Consider the following 20,705-nt stretch of genomic DNA (forward strand, 5'->3'; position numbering starts at 1 on the left):
TTCAGCCCCCACACCAGTGGTCGTGTAGTAATATTTGTTGGCAGAAGAGGGTTGCGCTGCAATGAAGTTTGAGAATCCCTGGTATAGCCATTCAAAGAAGAGAAAACATAAGAGTAAAGAGCTTTCTGCTGCTTGAGTACAGCATATACCTGCTCAGAATTTCACAGTCATTCCAAGTGCATGTCTACATGGTAATCACTTGTTGTGATTGCAACTCAGGTAGACATACCCAAGCAAGCTTTGATCTAGCTAGCTTGGGTCCTGGAGCAGTGAAGCTGCAGTAGTGGGGGTTCAGCACAGGCTGTACAAGACCGCTCTGAACTCTGGGTAATCACTCACAGGGCTAGCCCGTGTTGAAACCTGAGCTGCCACAGCTTCATTGCTCTGGTACTTGAGCTCACTAATTAAAGCTAGCTCAAGTAGGTTTCCCCAAGCTGCAGTCATACCCTATGACTGCAGTGTAGACATACCCTAAGACAGTGGGAGCCTGACATATCCCATTGTGAAAGAGTATTGTATAGAAGCGCTAGGTGTTGTATTACCATTCAAGTAATCAAAAGAGCCACTTTTGGGGGGGGACAGTTTGAACAAGAAGAGATTCAAGGAACTTGGCTTATTTAGCCTAACAAAATGAAGGCCGATACACCAGAGGGATAAATAGCAGGGAGGAGGAGTTATTTAAGTTAAGGGCCACTTTTGGCACAAGAACAAATGATATAAACTGGCCATCTGCAAGTTTAGGCTTGAAATTATATGAAAGTTTCAAACCATCAGAGGAGTGAAGTTCTGGAACAGCCTTCCAAGGGGAGCAGTCAGGGCAAAGCAGTCAGAGCTTGATACACTTATGGAGGGGATGGTATGATGAGATTGCCTACAATGGCATGTGGCCCATCCGCAAGTGCTAGTGGCAAATATCCCCAGAGGCTGCTGTATGAGGCACAGCTCTCTTAATGGTTTAAACTAGAATAAACGGTGGATTTGCTGTAACTTGAAGTCTTTAAATCATGATTTGAAGAGGTCAGTAACACAGCCAGAGGTTATGAGTCTATGGCAGAAGCGGCTGGGGGAAGTTCTGCAGCCTGCAATGTGCAGGAGGTCAGAGGAGATGATCACACTGGTCCCTTCTGGCCTTAAAGTCGATGATTTTAGGAGACCAGATTGTATAGACACTGAGGCCACAAAACACTGGCAGAAAGAGAAGGAATACCCTTGGTCAAGATGAATTCACAGCTAATACTGCAATGGCCTTCTGAATACATATATCAAAAACTATAAAATGAGAATAAACTATGTCATACAAATATGAACTAAGTGTGAGGGCAACTGCAGCATATTATTACTCAAGATTCGTTTCAGTTCCTCCAATGGCGCATTGTGCTATTTTTACTCTCCAAAAACATTTTATAACTTCTATTGCCCCTGTGGCCATTCTGTATTTGATTAGTTGGAGGGGGGGGATTTTTATTTACAGCACCAAAAATAAATTATTACCTCTACTTTCTCTAGCATCCCAATCCTCCCTTCCTGGCTGACTCCACACTGACTCCTATCGTGAGCTGGCATCAGTTCTTCAAAAGAGGAAGTGTTAATTCTCACTCAGTAAGGTCTATGAAGTCCCACTATTTAATTTCAGAAACAATGCTGAGACTCTCCTCTCACCTGGGTTCCAGTTCCTTTGATGACTGACCAAACAGATTGATCAGTTTGCGGAAGGCAGTAGTTTACATTGCACATCTGTGCTGATGTCAAATACACGCTACAGCTGGTTTGAAATTTTTAGCTGAAACGTTTTTTCAGCAAAAAAAATGCTATTTTTGTTTAACTGGAAACATTTCAGATAATATGTCAATTTTGACAAATATTCCTGTCAAGGTTCCTTCCCCACTCTGAACTCTAGGGTACAGATGTGGAGACCTGCATGAAAGACCCCCTAAACTTATTCTTAACAGCTTAGGTTAAAAACTTCCTCAAGGTACAAACTTTGCCTTGTCCTTGAACCCTTTGCTGCCACCACCAAGCGTGTTAAACAAAGAACAGGGAAAGAGCCCACTTGGAGACGTCTTCCCCCCAAAATATCCCCCCAACCCCTACACCCCCTTTCCTGGGGAAAGCTTGATAAAAATCCTCACCAATTTTCATAGGTGAACACAGACCCAAACCCTTGGATCTTAAGAACAATGAAAAAGCAATCAGGATCTTAAAAGAAGAATATTAATTAAAGAAAAAGTAAAAGAATCACCTCTGTAAAATCAGGATGGTAAATACCTTACAGGGTAATCAGATTCAAAACATAGAGAATCCCTCTAGGCAAAACCTTAAGTTACAAAAAGACACAAAAACAGGAATATACATTCCATTCAGCACAACTTATTTACCAGCCATTTAAACAAAAGGAAATCTAACGCATTTCTAGCTAGATTATGTACTAACTTTACAGGAGTGGTAAGGCTGCATTCCTGATCTGTTCCCGGCAAAAGCATCACCCAGACAGACAGACCCTTTATTTCCCCCCACCCTCCAGCTTTGAAAGTATCTCGTCTCCTCATTGGTCATTTTGGTCAGGTGCCAGCGAGGTTATCTTAGCTTCTTAACCCTTTACAGGTGAAAGAGTTTTGCCTCTGGCCAGAAGGGATTTAATAGTTCTGTATACAGAAAGGTGGTTACCCTACCCTTTATATTTATGACAATTCCCATGGAAAAAATATTCTGAAGCAAAATTTTTGAATTTCAAAAATAAAAATTTTCTCAATAAACCTTTTTAGGAAATTTCTATTTATGGGAAATTTTGAAAATATTTGGTTTTGGTCCAAACTGGACTGAAAACAAATTTAAAAATTTCCCTGAACTGGAAATTCGAAGTTGTGGCCAGCTTGATACACTATTGCTGTCTGCATAGTTCATTTTCCACACCTGAGGAATAATACCTAAAATACCTTTATTTAAATATATATCAGAGGGTCCTAAAATCCTTCACAAATATTTAAATCTCACAACATCACTGTGAAATAGTCACATATTATATCACTTTAAAGAGTGTAAACAGGCAGGCAGAGGTTGAGTAACTTGTTCAGGGCCACACAATAAGTCAGTGAGAGAGCTGTAAATAAAACTCCTCCCAGTCACCTGCTATAACTACTTGACCACATGACTCTTCTTTAAAAATGAAGGAGTAAAGATTGTTGTTCAAGGCAGCAGAGGCCATACCCTATGTCAACAGTAAGGTTCTTAGCTCATGACAGGCTGAAGTTCCATATTTGTAATATCTCCTTTTGAGCAGTCTGCTTAGACCAACTACAAAAATATTTACCAAGGTCAGGATCTGTCAATATGATGTGATTTTGGAAGCCTTGACCTGATCCCCTTTAATTAATATAGTAGCTTGCAGTCAAGAAACACCGTGCCCCGTAATGCCATCAGGGAAAAAATCTGACATATTTAAAAATCAGTTTTTATCTGTTCAAGGACCACAAATACAAAAGTGCCTTCATCTTAATCATATGGTTATTTTACAGCATCACAACAGGGCAAGGTTAACGTTGTTTGGGTTTAACTGCATCTCCATACTTTAAGCTTTGTGGATTCCTTTTAACTGTAGCCTTTACTGAATTTCCTGGGTTTAAAACACTTGGGTCCAGGATCACTACAACACCCCTATAATGTCTTTTACCCTTAAATCACTAATACATATTCCCAATCTTAACTCCATTTTACCATAGTTTTTGTCTCTGGGAATACCAAAGTATGTGAGATTACCGTAATGCATTCTAAACTACTGAAATATTGTAAGTAAGGTGAACATTTCTCTGAAGTTTTTACTGATCCAGATTGTGTTCCCAGCACCTCCACAAAGTCATCAGTTGTTAGAAATACCATTTAGATAAAAGGATACAATGCAGACAGAGTATACATTGATATACACCACTGTCACATATTGTGAGGCATTATAGACCCTTTAATTCTCAAATCACAGAAGGAAACATTTGGGAATGAAAAAAGACCAATAGTGCTTCACACACAATTTGGCATTGGGGACCGTATGTATTATGGCTTCCATATGTCTCAGCCTACTAAATGCATTCTTAATGACAAGCTCCTGTTGAGAGAAATCTGCACAGTAGCTTGGGTATTCTATCTAAAGGAAAAAGTTATTTTGTTCATATTTGTCCTGAACCTTGCCTCAGTGCTGCTTCTAGATGTCCTCGGAGCCTCCTAGATGTCACAAAAGGGAATAAAATATCAGAATTCTCTTGCAGACTTCCTTACCACTCAAGATATGCCACAATAAACCATTAGATCAGGGGTCTCAAACCTGTGGCCCACGGGGTTATTGTCTGTGGCCCGCCAGCTCCCCACGGCCCCCAAATCCCCCCAGGCTCCCTCCCTGCCTACCTGCCCTGCCCCCGCACCACTCCGGGAAGCAGCCGAGACCGGGGGGGGGGGCCACAGGGGTCTGTGTGCTGCCTCCAGGTACCTCCCCCGAACCTCCCATTGGCCAAGGAGCCTGCCCTGCCCCCGGTGCGTGCCGGGCTGGACCCACCCCCCGAACCCCTCCTGCAGCCGAACCCCCTGCTGCACCCCACACCCCTCCTGCACCCCGACTCCCTGCCCTGAGCCCCCTGCTGCACCCCACACCCCTGCCCTGAGTCCCCTGCCATACCCCGCACACCTCCTGCACCCCAGCTCCCTGCTGCACCCCGCACCTCTCTTGCACCCCAACCCCCTGCCCTGAGCCGCCTGCCGCACCCTGCACCCTGCCCCCCTGCCCTGAGCCCCCTGCCACACCCGCACACCTCCTGCACCCCAGCCCCCTGCCCTGAGCCCCCTGCTGCACCCCGTACCTCTCCTGCACCCCAACCCCCGCCTTGAGCTGCCTGCCACACCCTGCACTCTGCCCCCCTACCCTGAGCCCCCTGCTGCACCCTGCACTGCTCCTGCACCCCCTGGGGGCAGGGAGGGGGCGGAGTTAGGGTGGGGATTTCAGGGAACGGGTGGGAAGAGGAAGGGCGGGGTCGGGGCCTCATGGAAGGGGTGGAGCGGGGGCGGGAACGGGGACAGGGACGGGAGGGTGGTCAGTGGTGCAGCCCTTGGGCCAATGTACTAGTCCTCATGTGGCCCTCGTGGTCATTTGAGTTTGAGACTCCTGCATTAGATATTTTACCAATGTCAGGGGAAAGAAATCACTAACTTTATGTCTGAGGATCTGAGCCCCCCAAAATTGAGGACCTCCGCCAGTCTGAGTGGTTCATCAGGATCAATTACCTCTTTTGTATGTTGGCACAAGAAGTTTAATGCACCTGGTCCTTAAATGAGTGTGTTTGGTGCAGTTCTTCCTCAGACCTCTCTAATAAGGAATGCTTTTTATTCTTCAAGACTAAACTTAAAGGCATCAAAGATTCCTAGGTATTATCATTCTTGGCACTGAGACCTGTGGACAGAATTATCATCAATGCTGCAATCAAACTGCTCCGAGAGAATTCACCTGCAATCTCCTCTTCTGCTCTGAGAGAACTCCGCAGATGAACGTGGCACAAATTGAACAGGTCTGAGTAGAATGGCCTTTGCTGAATCAGGTGGAACAAGTAGGTGTGTTGGCTGGCATATAAGGACGTACCATATGGCACATCCTTGTATCAAGATCTCCTCTCCAGGTTAGCCATCTTGAATGACCCACCGACCCAACAAGAAATTACTAATCTACCCTCAGCACTAAATTCTGTAAGAACGTATTTCAAAAGATTATTTAGAAATATCATATAAAATGAAGATTCATGTTTCTGCAAATTACAGCTGATAGAAGGAAAGAGAGGAAATAGGGAGTATGGATCTTTGATAACCTGTGAGGGGAAGGGATCTTTTATTACCTGTCAGAACATTCAGATCCTTCAACTGATATGTTCATTCCCCCTAAGAGTTATTTGTATGCAATGGTTCTGGGACTCCCAAGGCACAGCTTGAGATTCCTATAGTGGGCGATGTATAGAAACAGTGCCCCATAAAGGAGAAATGGCCTCACCTTCCATTGTATGGCTTATCAAAGAAATTAAATACAGATGCAAGCTAAAAGCAAAATTTTCTTACTTCTGGAATGCCAATGACATGATTTTCCTACCCAACATCTGTGATAAAATTCAGTTTGAAGCCCTGTTATAAAAAGTCAAGTTATAAACATTACTTTTCTGCTCATAGAGTCCTGTGAAAAGCAATCATGGTATTACTGTCAACCGTGGTAAAAGTAATCTAACAAATATCCTCTGTGCTTCCCTTTTTATTACAGTGTTGCCTCAGTGATACTATATACTATAGTTAAGGTCGAGATGGCCAGTCTACTCTAAACTCCTATTTTCAAAGGCTTTCAATTTTCTTTAAAAAAATTACTTTTTGGGATGAAATTTGTTGTGCTTGTTCAGCCCGTAAGTGATATTTTTTGTGTGGTAGTATATCCTTTCAACTATTTGAGTTATCAGAACAAGAAAATGTTTTGGTTTTAAATACATTGTTAAGATATTTCTGCACTCAGATAATTCCCAAATATTTTCATTTTTAAAATTTCAAACCATGTGCGTATTGTACATTCAGCAATACATGCTTCACTTTTCTGGGGGGTGGGAGACAGACTGTCAAGATCTCTCTGCATGGATCAGACTGCTGGATTTGGAGTCTCAGTTAGCCACCTGTGATTTAACAAGATTTTACTTTAAAAATTCGGGCTGGGCCAAAATCAGAAGTATTTATCCAATGACCTTCAATTTAGAGGGAGTGAGGGATGGAGAAAGGAGAAGTTTATTGTTGTAACATGGGACCTGGATACGAATCCCCTTTTGTTCCATATTGGTTTAAAAAAATAAAACCCTTACTGATGAACTGTATTTTGAACAGAAAAAAAAAAGAGGGGGAGCAAAAAAAAAAACACAATTAGCCCAAATATCCAACTTTGTGGGCTGGCTATTGTGACATTATATTTCTATTTACCCCATATTCTGACCCCTTCCAGGGCAACTGGCAAAAATCTCAGAGTCATGGTTAAAAACGTATAGTTACTTCTATTTCTGGAGGCTCCATCCCACCAAGTGATGCATTTCCCATGCTCTTTCCAGCAGGCTCAGCCAAGGATCCTCAGTACACTAAAGCTGTACCACTTCAGAACCCACTCCTGTAGTCCATAGGCAGACGAATACTCTTTGGAGTGGATTTTGGCTGCCTATGGACAATAGGGCAAGGCCCAGTTCCATAGTGAGCATACTGCACTAAGGATTTTACTTTACATTAGCATCATTTTCATACACTATTCTAGATTTCATTTCCTGTTCACATTATATTCGCTTTTATTCCCATGCGTATGCTTATTGTACATTAGAAAAGCAAAGCTGACAAAAATATAGATATTTCATAGTCAAGGTATATTCTGAAATCCTATACTGTTAAATGCTATCCTATACAATTAAATGCCTGACAGGTATAATACCATAGAATACTCTGTCAAGACACTACCCTATGTTGGATAATCTGACCCCGAAGACTGGTAGATAGTCAAGATATAAATTGTCTCCTAAAACCACACATCTTTCTTTACTCATATTTAAATTGCAAACTCGCATTACTTTGCCTGTCTGCATCATTGCTCTCATTTCCTTCTGCTTTACCTCTTGTTCTACACCTTGCCCAATCTTCTTGCCTTGTTTTTACTTTATCTCTTTCTCCCCTGCATTATGGTCAGTAGAACTGGAGTCACGGGCCCATGTTCCTTGGAGGGACTGTTATTGAGGGGATACCAGAAAAACAGGGAGCGTGGGGAATTAGGCTGGAAGCAACTCAGTCACAAGGACAGAGCATGCACAGGCTTTAATAAAGTTCCACTTGTTCAACTTAACCTGCATTCAGCTTCATTATTTACTAATGAAATATCCCCCACACTGCACCCTGCACCTGAAATGATCTCCTTCTTCCACTGTATCAAACTACCCTGTTCAGTGTTCAACAGCTGATGTCCACTCCATTACTGATTACTTCTTCTCTTTCCCTATCTTTACTAAACCAAAAAACACCAAAAAACCCTTGCAAGCTGTATAGACAAATTAATACAAATTGATTGTATTTGTTGAATCACTTGTCCCATTTTTAACGCATCCTGTCTTTGCCAGTTGTCAGTTCCATCCAAAGTGGCTCCCATTACTATAGTACCTGAACACCTCCCAATCTTTTAATCAACACACTTTGAGGAAGGTCAGGACTATTACTCCCATTTTACAGATTGGGAACTGGGGTACAGATAGAATAAGTAACTTGCCCAAGGTCACATATTAAGTCTCTGGCAGAATGACGAATTGAAGCTGGGTCTCTGGAATCTCAGGGTAGCACCCTAGACTATTTAGAGGATTTATCCGGCAGCAAAATTAAGTTTGGGGGTCTGAAACCCTTCACAGAGCACCACATACACTATATAAAAAAATCTGTAGACAAATACCTTTTCAACATGAGGTATTGATCAAATCATAACAATCAGCAGGATTTGTTTAATGGTGTGGAAGATTTTGTGAAGTCATAGGGATAAAAAGATGAATTATGCTGGATTTCCTTTCCATTATCTGCAAGAAGTGTTGCAAGTTTTATGGGTATAAAAAACACATTATTGTAAAGGGAACTGAATATTGTACGTAATTATTTTAAATGTAAATTATATATTCTTTGTGTTTGAATATTTCTGACCCTTCTCTTTCTGCCTCAGAAAATACAAAAATGAAATGTGAAAGTGAAACATTTTACTGTAATTAAATAAAACTAAGATTGCTATTATTAAGAAAAACAGGAATTAGAATGAAAAACTTAGAAAACAGGTTTCTTGTCAGTAATCTTTTCAAAAATTCACACAAAAATATCAGAAGTAACTTTTTGAGAAGTTGGATTGGTTTTGTTAAGATGACTTTCACTTGAACATGTTGGGCATATTTCCAGCTGGTTTATACCAAATGTATTGAAAATACCTTAGAACTGACACACTGTTATTTAACGGCTTGTCTAGGACTCTCTGAGACAAGGGAAAGTTCATCCGAATTAACTAACAGTGTGAATTTAACTAAACAAGTTCAGACCACTTTAATCCTGAATGAGAGTTCTCAAACAGGAGTTTAATGTAATTTAACTAATCTACTTTAAAATCTCATCTTTAGTTGATTTTGATTAACTTTCCTGAGTATCCCCAGGTACACAAGCCCTAATAGTTGTTTCACTATCAAATAAAACAGAGAATGCAAACAGCCCACATAATATACAGTGCATTCAGGGTCCTACAACCCTAAACTCAGACTTCAGTGCTTGCTAGCCCACTCCCTGAAGGAGAGGACAAAGTATAATACAAAATCGGCTTTTGTAGAGCTTAGCCCTTCTGAGCTGCTCCGTATCTCCTCTCCTCCTACATAATGAAGCTTGATGGCTCCTCCAGTCCTGGCACTGAAGGTGTAGTCAGAATTAGAGTAGTCAAAGGATTGACAGGGCAACCCAGGGGACATAACTGGCATCCATGTAGCTGGGATTGTACTGTACTATAAATGCATTGTTGCATTTTTTTGAGAGAGAATCAGATTCTCAAAGTGTTTGCGGGGGGTGGAGGCTAAAATTTGATTTAGAGTTCAACAAAATTTGTAATAAAATATATATACTTATTTTCTTTTCCATATTATGTAAGATTTTCATACAAATAGATATGTTTAACTGAGGAATCTTTTTTAATCCAATGACAGAAAAAAAAACGCATACAAATTGTTGGGCCAAATTCTGATCTATGTTAAACACATGCGAACACATTGATTTCAGTGAGGTTGAACAGATGTGAGAGCAGAATTTGGTCATCACATTTTGGGTACGTAATCTACAACTCTGTGATGTATGTATTTTAGTGATGATAAACTCTTCAGAGTAGGGACATTGTTATAGTCTAGATTTGGATGTCACCATGTATATTTATAGTACTATATATAAATGAGGAGAATGATTCGGAAACCAGTGTCATTAAATGAAGAAATGGCCTCAACTTCATTCTAAATCTGAAACTGAATCAGGCCCTTTTCTGATGTTCAAAAGGATTTAGGCAATTTACAGCAAGACAGCAAAAAATCCATAGGGCTGTTTCTGTCTTAGGGAAACTCGCATCTAAAGACCTTTTGTGAACACAGTTAATGAAAACAATGGGATTTCATTTCCAAGTCATCCTTAAAGATTTGCTTACAAAAACTTGCAAAGAGCTCAGTCTCATTTGCAAACCTCTCAGAGTTTAAATCCTCAGTGTAGAGGCTTGCTAAGTTCCAGGTGCACCTCTCTGGGTCTTCATTGCTGAGACTTTTCAGTTTCTCACCCATCAAAAGAGCAAACCATTCTCCAACTCCTTTGTACTTATGCATCTTATTGTCCAATTGTGTTAATATGATGTCAGACAGGGTTGAAAACCTCATCTTCAAAAACCTTTTTGGGATCTGGTGGCCTTTCATCATTTGCAAGTTCGGGTGGCATTACTTTCCTCCTTCAAGACAGTTTCTCTCTGAACTGCATGGATATTCCTAACATTTCAGTCTGTGAAGCAGCAGCTTCCTTACATGCAACAAAACAAGACCATAATTCTGATAAACCATCTCAAAGGCCACCAAACAAACTGTGATCCATCTGAATGTCAAGATCAAGACTCTGCAATTTGTTTGCTCACGATGTTAATTTTTGATAACATACCACATCTCGGCCAAAACAAGAAACAAAATCTTTGAAATGTTTTGTTTGCAAGTTAGCAGCTTCCAGCTTAAGTTCTGGCATAAGACTCCATGAAGACTTGATCTCATATAAAGGAACAAGAATACCCTGAACCTGATTTTATAGCGGACAGATTGACTCTACCCCTTGCTGACCATCTTGTCATGCTTTGGCATTTTAATGTAATGCTAATGTGCTTTCTTAAACACATTCCAACCACACGAAGAAGTGGAAAATGGGGTATAAATTTTTTTGAACAATTCCAAACAATGGACCAAATTGTGAAACAACCATTACAGCAGCTTCTCCAACAAGATTCAGTGAGTGGGCAGTGCATGGGATGAAAGATGCAAACTGATTTATCTGCTGCATTTGATTTTGAACACTTTTGTATTGCTGCAGCCATGTTAGCTCTGTTGTCTCAGCTTTGTCCTCTGCAATCAATATCTAAACCATATATTTTCAGGTTCTCTAAAATAACCTCCATAATAGCCGCACCGACACAGGGGAGGGTATCAAGGAAATCTACAAAGCATTCATGTGTGTTCCAAACTCACTATTTGGGGTCTGAAAAGGGCCGCCTGACCATTCCATTTGGGGAAGTAAACAGACAAGGAGAAGGCCCCAGGACGGAAGAAAATAGCAAGAAGTTAAAAAAAAAAGGGGGTGGGGGGGCGGGCTTTTATGGACCTAGGCTAAATTCCACTGGACTCATTTGAACTTCCCTTCAAAAATCCCTGTGCCAATGTCATAATTCCAATGACTCTGGCTGCTGTGCTAATCCACCAATGTGGAGACCATGAGGTCTCCCAATATCAATAGAAAAGAGAAACACAGTCCCTTACTTACGTTTTTATAGAACTTCTCTTCCTCGTAGGATGCTGCTTGTGTCCATATGCCATGCTGCAATATATTCGATTTTCCACTATATGTCAATTACAAAACACAAATTCAATACAAAATGAAATTCAGTCAATAGACTGATATTATTTTTATGCCAGACTGGCCAAAAACTTGTCATTATTTTACATCTATCATGGGAAATCATCAAGGTATTGTTGTGTCTCTTAGCATCAGTGTACCTTATAAAATACTAATAATATAGCACAATTGGGAGCAACCATTATAGTTAAAGTTGCATGTGTTGCCTGTCTAACCCCTCTTAAATGACTTTAATTTACCTTTCATGCCGAAATTTTCCTTGCCAAAAATAAACACTTTTGTAAAACTTGAGCAAAATTCAAATGTTTCAGCCATTTCTGAGTAGGAGCTGAGTGAGAGAAAGTACATTTTCCCCATAGCAAAAAAAAAAAAAATCTGCAGTTTTGGTGGGGTTTTTTAAACACAGCTCTGCAGGCCAAACAGCAAATGATAGAAAGTAGAAATTTGACATGAATATACTCCTCACATAAGAGAAGTACTTTTATCAATAGCCTCTTCTTCTGATTGGCTGCTGGCTTCACCTCCCTTTTGTCACCTTCCTCAAGTCTCTTAACTTCAGTCTCATTCAATTGCCTTCCATTCACCCTCTTTCTCCCCATTCTTACAGCCCCTCACTCACACTTTCCTGTACTTTGTTTTACTGTATTTTTGTTTAGCTAAAGTGAAAAGCCTCCGAAAATTATTTCAAACAAACAAATATCCAATCAGCCAATAGAAAAAAAATGTAGGACCGACATGTTGGCAAATCATCACTCTGCTTTTATTTTATTGTTATTTATATTCTTTACCCAGACTCTCTGTCTTGTCTATTCCAACTGTAAGATTTTCAGGGCTCTGTAGTATTATTGATGAAGGCTTTATTACATATAATGTTTAACCACGGTGCAAGAAAATGAAACCAATGACTTACTCTGCTTCATTTTTCAATTGCACAATGTCTTTCACAACCCAAATATTAATCTAGGAGGATAACAAGTGCTATACCTGACAAAAATTCACAATTAAGTTATTAATGGGTCAAAGGTATTCTATAATACACCACTATATTTTTCTGTGTTTTATTTCATTACCTTATAAACTATATCCTCATCCCAAGAAGGGCCTGTCCTATATCATCCACCCCATCTACACTATATTTTGCCCATGCTAGGAAACCATTGTCCATCTTAAGTGATTTCTGTCAACCAACTGTCACAACGAGATTAGGTCAAGAGGAGCAATTCTGTTAGCATTATCCTAAGTTAGTGACAAAAAGAGAATCCTGAAAGCAGCTAAAGACATAGGAGAAATTAGCTACTGAAGGCATACAATATTGTTTTCCCCAGAGCCTTTTTTCAGCTTGGAAAAAAGATGACGGCGGGGGTGGGGGGGGGATATGATAGAGGTCTATAAAATCATGACTGGTGTGGAGAAAGTAAATAAGGAATAAGGAAGTCTTATTTGCTCCTTCTCATAACACAAGAACTAGGGGGTCACCAAATGAAATTAATAGGCAGCAGGTTTAAAACAAACAAAAGGAAGTATTTCTTCACACAATGCACAGTCAACTGGTGGAACTACTTTCCAGGGGATGTTGTGAAGGCCAAGACTATAACAGGGTTCAAAAAAGAACTAGATAAGTTCATGGAGGATAGGTCCATCAATGGCTATTAGCCAGGATGGGCAGGGATGGTGTCCCTAGCCTCTGTTTCCCAAAAGCTGGGAATGGGCGACAATGAATGGATCACTTGTTGATTACCTGTTCTGTTCATTCCCTCTGGGGCACCTGGCATTGGCCACTGTCGGAAGACAGGATACTGGATGGACCTTTGGTCTGACCCAGTGTGGCCGTTCTTATGTCCCGAGCACAATTACAAAAGCCTGGCAGAATTAATTCATGCCAATTAAATGGGTATTTGATGAGGTAGTAGTAGCGATGGCCATATTATTCCAGCAAAACTCCATGTCATCTATTAGGAAAATGTCTACCTTCTGGGACATTAATTCCGCTATTTCTCTGATAGACAAGAGGTAAAAGTCAATGGGATTCAGGCTCATAAGTCTCTTAGGCACTTTTAAAAAATATTACCCAAGATCCTTAAAGCCAACCAATTCAGTTCTCTTGCATTCTAAGGAGATGATGACAACTGAAATGCATATATCTTAACTGTTAGCCTGATCAGGATCTGTACTGGATTTCAATTCCCCTAACTCTCAGATTCCTCATCTTGCAACCTGTCCTACAGTGTTGTGACCTCTTTTCTTTCTATTCAAACTAGTCTATCATTATAGTTGGAATGCAATGCACAGAGAGAATATCTTTAGAAGTTCCCTTGTTGTTCAGTGTAAGAGAGTAAGTTTTAATGGTTAATTCAGTGTCTGACATTTATACTGAAGACAACCGGAGTTTTTCTGTATTTTGAATGAAATTATTTTTAAGCCATCTGTGGTAATTAATTATACATGCGCCAGAGGGATCTGATCAATGTTCAACTTCTGAATTATTATCACTATCCCAGCTGTTCCACGGTTTTGGGTTTTTTATTAATAATCAATAAAAAGTATTTGGAAAAGAATTTGATACTATTCCAGAGATCTGGAGGGTAGCCCATCCTTTGCCTATCTTTAAACAAAATCTGATAGGGAATATCATAAGAATTATAGACCAGAGATCCTGGTAATACTGGATAAATTAGGTGAAACAATAACTAAAAAGACAGAATGAAACCCTCAATGAACATTATATAATAGTAGGCTTGCAATGATTCGATTTTTAGCAATAAATATTGATTTCACCATACATGCACAAACCAACAAAAATATTTCCATAGATAATAATAGAAATTTTTAAAGGGGCAATGTAAGAAAAAAGCTTCTTGAAAACTTCTTAGAGTTTAATTTAAGGATATTTACTTTTTTATATTTTGATATGTGATGTTAACAATTTCTTTTAAGAGTTATAAAAATTGGACCTTTTGAAACTCAGTGTCTATGAAGTTAAATAATTAGACTGACCCTGACATTGCCAGCCCCTCTCCTAATTTCCCAGAAAAATTTAAATCAATCAAAACTGAAAAATGCTTAAAATAAAATTTGGTGTTGTCTGTTGAAAGAATAAAGGAGTAAAAATTGACTTCTTCAAAGCGTATGTAATAGGGACAAACCAGTACGACCTGTGTAAACAAAAACTGTATCATTCCTATCTTTCAGAATTCTTTGAACGATTCAAAAAATTTGTAAAACAACAAAATAATTCAAACTAGAAGAGACACTGAGAAACTCCAGAAGGACCTAAAAAAGCTAGTGGACTTGGCAACAGAATGGCAGAAGAAATGATTGCACACATCTGCAAAGTTGTGCATGCTAGGAGGGACAACTGGATTCTAATAAATTATAAAGCTCAAGAAAAATATTTAGGCATCGCTTTGAACAGCTTAATCAAAATATCTGTTCAATGAGCTCCAACAGCCAAGAACAAACAAGATGTACAACTGTATTAAGAAAACAATAAAGAAAAAACTGAAAATATTATAATGAAGTTCTATAAATCAACATTCACCCTCACTTTCAATATGGGGCCCTGGTCAGCACTTCCCAAAAATAATACACAATAGCAGAAATGGGAAAAGTCCAAAAGATGAGCAAGTAAACGATCTAGAGACATGGAAAGACTTCCTCTGAAGACATCTTAAAAACATGAGGACTATTTATTTAAGAAAGTAGATGAACAAGGGGTAACAACAACCATATACAAAACAGAGTATGATACAAAGGTGGTCAATAAGGTGACCCTACTTAAACTCAGATAATACAAGAACAAGAGGAGTTGTAGCTGTGTCGGTCCCAGGATATTAGAGACACAAGATGGGTAAGGTAATAATATCCTTTATTGGACCAACTTGCTTGTCTCCCTCACCAACAGAAGTTGGTCAAGTAAAAGATATTACATAACTCCCACCCTGTCCCTTTACAAGAACAAGGGGTCACTCAAAGAAATTAAAAAAGGCGATAAATATAAAAAAAGGATTAAAGAAAAAACGTTTTTGGTTGTTTTTAAAACACAAAACAGTTAGCCTGTGCACTCATTGCAACAAGATGTTATTGAGGCAGAATTTAAAAAAATTTAGAAATTTATATTGATAAAAATACCTGCAGTCTCATTAGATAGTATGAACACTTATCAAGGATACAGCCCTCATGTTTCAAGCAGGAAGCTAATCACTAAAAGCCTTCAGCTGGGAAGAAATTCTTCCCACGAGCATGCTATCGCTTAATTGTCCATTACCGAGGTTTTACTACTTCCTCTGAAGACTAAATTTTGTGCAGAATACTAGACTAGACAGATAACTAGTCTGATCTACTATGGTAATTCCTACATTCAAAATACAAAAAGGAGAGCTCAACTCCTTTTTTTATTAAAATCATACACTGTAAGACAAAGTGATTGATATCTTTGAAAACTCGTCACGACGTGCCACTGGCTGGCTGGGTGTGCTAAATGAAGGGAAAAGGACAAGGCAAGGGAGCAATCTGACAACAGGGAAGAAGACTGTAACATATTAAAGAATTACTTAAAGCGTTATATTTGTAAATGCTTTGCTGTAAGCAAAGCTAATTGCAAGTGTTTAATGGTCCTGTCTTTCTCGGGCAAGATAAAGAAAACTAAATTGATATTACTTTACTAGATGTTTACAGTATAAAGTTTCTTACATATAAAATTCTACAATTAAATAAAAATGCTAGCTCTTAAAAGCCGATAAAACATCAGTAAGCTGATAAAGAAAATGAGTTTTCCTTTTAAAAGCAATGCCCAGTAGAACATACTTTTAGTGACATGCATCAAGCAGAACCAAGGAAGATCATGAATCCTTGCTCCTTAGCAGGCCTTTTTATTTAGGTCCAACTGTATCAAACAAATGCATTTTAAAAGACGGTTCATATGGGCAAGCAGCAAAAAGTCAATCAGAAGCTGGAGAGATCCATCAAATGAGCTCTTCTTTTCCTTCTGCTTAGAACACAGATTTGCTCTTAATTTAGTATTTATCAGTAACTGTCTAGTATATTTTAAAAACCTGATATAAATGTCATCCCATTCCATTTGTGTTACTATGAGTATGATGTATGGTGTTCAAAGACCTGTCTTCTGATGCCCTCCTGTTTTAGAAGAAGACTCCAATGATTTTTCAGAATTCCAGATTCCTACAGTCTTATATGAAAAACAGCAGATTTTGTTGATAATCCAATGGATTTTAAAAATATAATTAATTTTTAATTAAAATTTCAATAGGAAAAGCACACCTTATTGGACTTTTAGTTCGTATGTGTATTTAAACATTTTTTGTTGGTAAACTGTTTCGTTGGTATTGATTTTATACACAGACACTACCTGGGATTTTTATAAAAGCTAAACAAAAACTGGAATTCAAGTGTTTTGATTAAGTATTCCCCCTTTAAATGTGCCAGTGATCTTCTCACAGCCAACTCCAAAGAGGGAGGTCTGAGGGGAGAAGGAAAAAAAAAAAACAGGAGAGAGGTTTCCAGGCCAGTCAGCCCTACTCTCCAGCCCACCCACTCCACCCCGCAACTTAATAATGTCACTGAAGATTAGAAGTTTCTCAAAGTGCCCAACCAAACTTGGAACATTTTACAGCCTTCCCCAGTGAATCAGTATCATCCCTCTTGTTAAACAGCAACAGAGGTTCATGGAATTTGTAAAAACTAACCCCTGCTGCTTTGAGTTATTACTGAACTGATCCCCAAATGGTTGACTTTCACTAAATACAGTATAAACATGGTATAGTTCTTAACAGCTCATAAAAATTGAGCTTTAAAAATGTTACGAAATCTAAATGGGCATGAAAGTGCTTCAAGAGGATTATGTTTTCTAACATGTCCCTGAATGAAGCCTCTCCATAGTAATCAGTCTCAGAAATTAGCAGCAAGGCAGGCATGGAAATTTAAAAATATAAAAACTTGAATTGCAGTTTTAAAGTTAACCAAACGATCTGCCTGTATTAAAATGCAACTTAACAATATTTCGAGCTCCCACACTGTCCCTATGGTTTGTTCATGCTGAATAATAACAACTTGCCGAAAAGTAACAAGAGTGTAGCAGCTTGATAACATTTCAAAATTATCACTGTGACAAGGGTTCTGCATTGCATTTTATTTAGCTATTTACTCATTCAGGTAGGGTGCTTAAATAAACCACTGACACGTAAAATGCTGCTTATTTGAAAGCTTTAAGCAAAGCATTCAGCCTGTAAATTTCATTGTTATTTTTGATCCTGATGTGCCATTCATAAAATGGTAAAGAGGTAATGTAGATCACAGGTGACCATTATATAACACAAAACAAATGTAAATATGGTCACTGTAGTATTAATCAGACTTCTCCAGCATTATAATATACAGCTGCACTACATCACAATACCCAGTGCCTTACTGAAATCTCCTTTCATTGAGGAAAGAATAGCACCACTGAAAAAATGGATTAATCTAACTTTTCCTTCAGTTTCACTCAGCATGTAATATATCTCTCTCAGAACGCAAGATGTCATCTCTCCACATAAATGTTTATAAAATTATATTCCCACTCAAAGGAAATATCAATTTGAAAAAACATTTCCCCGAAGAACAAGCCAATATGAAAAATTTCCAATGAAAGTAAGTCTGTCTTACAATATATGGTTTTATTCTAAATAATTATTTTCATTTACACACACACACACACACACACACAGAGCTATATTTTTATTCTTTGTACAGCACCTAGCACAAAGGGATCCTGGTCCATGACTGGGGATCATAGGCACTATTCTAATTCAAATAATACAAATAATAAATAAATAAATAATGAAGATGCTTAATAAATGCACTTTACTGAGTACCTTTCCTGCACTTTGTCCACTAATTCATCTTACTTAGGACTTCTTAAACACTTTTGGGAAATTTCACACAGCCACCATTGTAAAAACAACAAATAACAATAAAACCTAGGAAACCCTTCCAGAAAATGTTTTGTTCTTTCCCCCCATGTTCACAAAATCCTTCTTGACTGTAATGCAGGACAGGTTAAATGCCTCATACCAATTGTGATAGAAATGCATGCTACATAATATTGGAAAGGAGAGATTCCAAGCTTTCCAATGCAAGGTGGTGAGGTCCAGTGCTCAATTTAACTAGCTGCAGCACAGGGACTATTTGAAATTATATTTGGTCGCTATGAAGGAAACAAAGGTTTCTTTGTGTCCACCACAGTAACTATGAATTCCTAACTAGACCAGGCCTGTTTGGCCAACTTCTGAGCTGTGAACAGGGGTTGATAACAGGAGAATTTAGAGGGAGCTTAGAGAGTGAGGATAAGAGACTTCTACCCTCAATAACGTGATGGCCAACAGTAGTTATAAACGGCAATGGATGCATCATGTTTTCTTTGCTGCCTGAAGCCAGTAGAGATTTCCTGTGTATGAAGTGCAAGTTAGTGGCTCTGCTGGCAGAGAAGAGTCTTACACTAGAGAGGCAAGCACAGACTACAGAGCATTAGAGATGCTGAGGAATTTCTGTTTCGCACGGCAAGCCTGCGAGGGAGGGAGGGAGAAGCCAAGCGGCGGCGCGCTTGGGGGAGGCAGCGGTGGTGGAGCGCACCGCCGCTTGGCTTCTCCTCCCTCCCTCCCTCGCAGGCTTGCGGCGCGAAACAGGAATTCCTCAGCATCTCTAAAGCTCTGTAGTCTGTGCTTGCCACTCTAGTGTAAGACTCTTCTCTGCCAGCAGAGCCACTAACTTGCACGGTGAGCTGGGGTGGGGAGCGGTTCCTCTACCCCCCCCCCCGTTACTTCCTGCTTTCCCCCCCACCTTCGTTCACCTCCGCACCGCCTGCTCCCCTGAACACGCTGCCTCTCTCTCGCCTGAGAGGGATGGGGGAGAAATGGAGCGGCGGCATGTTCAGGGGAGCAGGCGGAGCAGAGGTGAGCTGGGGGGGAGCTGCAGGAAGCAATGTGGGGGGGGGGGGAATGCGGCACAGCCGGGGGAGGAGGCGGGGCCGGGAATTTGGGGAAGAGCCAGCCCTGCCTCCATGAAATTATCTAGTTCTTTTTTGAACCCTGCTATAGTCTTGGTCTTCACAACATCTAGCAAAGAGCTCCACAGGTTGACTGTGCGTTCTGTAAAGAAATGCTTCCTTTTGTTTGTTTTAAACCTGCTGCCTATTAATTTCATTTGGTGACCCCTAGTTCTTGTGCTATGAGGAGTAAACACTTCCTTGTTTACTTTCTCCACACCAGTCATCATTTTATAGACCTCTATCATATCCCCCCTTAGTCATCTCTTTTCCAAGCTGAAAAGTCCCACTCTTATTAATCTCTCCACACATGGAAGCTGTTCCATACCCATAATCATTTTTGTTGCCCTTTTCTGTACCTTTTCCAATTCCAATATATCTTTTTTGAGATGGGACAACCAGATCTGCACACAGTATTCAAGATGTGGATGTACCATGGATTTATAAAGAGGCAATGTGATATTTTCTGTCTTATTATCTATCCCTTTCCTAATGATTCCCAACATTTTGTTTGCTTTTTTGACTGCCGCTGCACATTGACTGGATGTTTTCAGAGAACTCTCCACAATGACTCCAAGATCTCTTTCTTGAGTAGTAAGAGCTAATTTAGACCCCAACTTTCTATATATATAGTTGGGATTATGTTTTCCAATGTGCATTATTTTGCGTTCCGTAACCACAAGAAGCAACAGGACGAGTCAGCGTTCTACATGACTGAAGACAGATGAGGATAGGCAGGCTGAGACTACCAGAAAAAAAGAGTACCAGAAGGCATTCCACACAGATAGAAATAGCCAATCAATACTAGGTCCTACGCGTGGAAACTGCAGAATATATCTCTGAAGATTTAGTAGTTTGAATGGACTGGAGAGGAGTAGAAATACACCTGTGGATAGCTTCTGAGCTCAACCTGTAAGAAAATCAAGCATACCTCAAAAAGAGATCTCCAACCATCCAAGGAAAACAGACAATCCTTGTAGGGGATTCTATATTA

Source organism: Natator depressus, chromosome 1 (assembly GCF_965152275.1).
Source record: "Natator depressus isolate rNatDep1 chromosome 1, rNatDep2.hap1, whole genome shotgun sequence".
NCBI classification, from domain to species: domain Eukaryota; kingdom Metazoa; phylum Chordata; order Testudines; family Cheloniidae; genus Natator; species Natator depressus.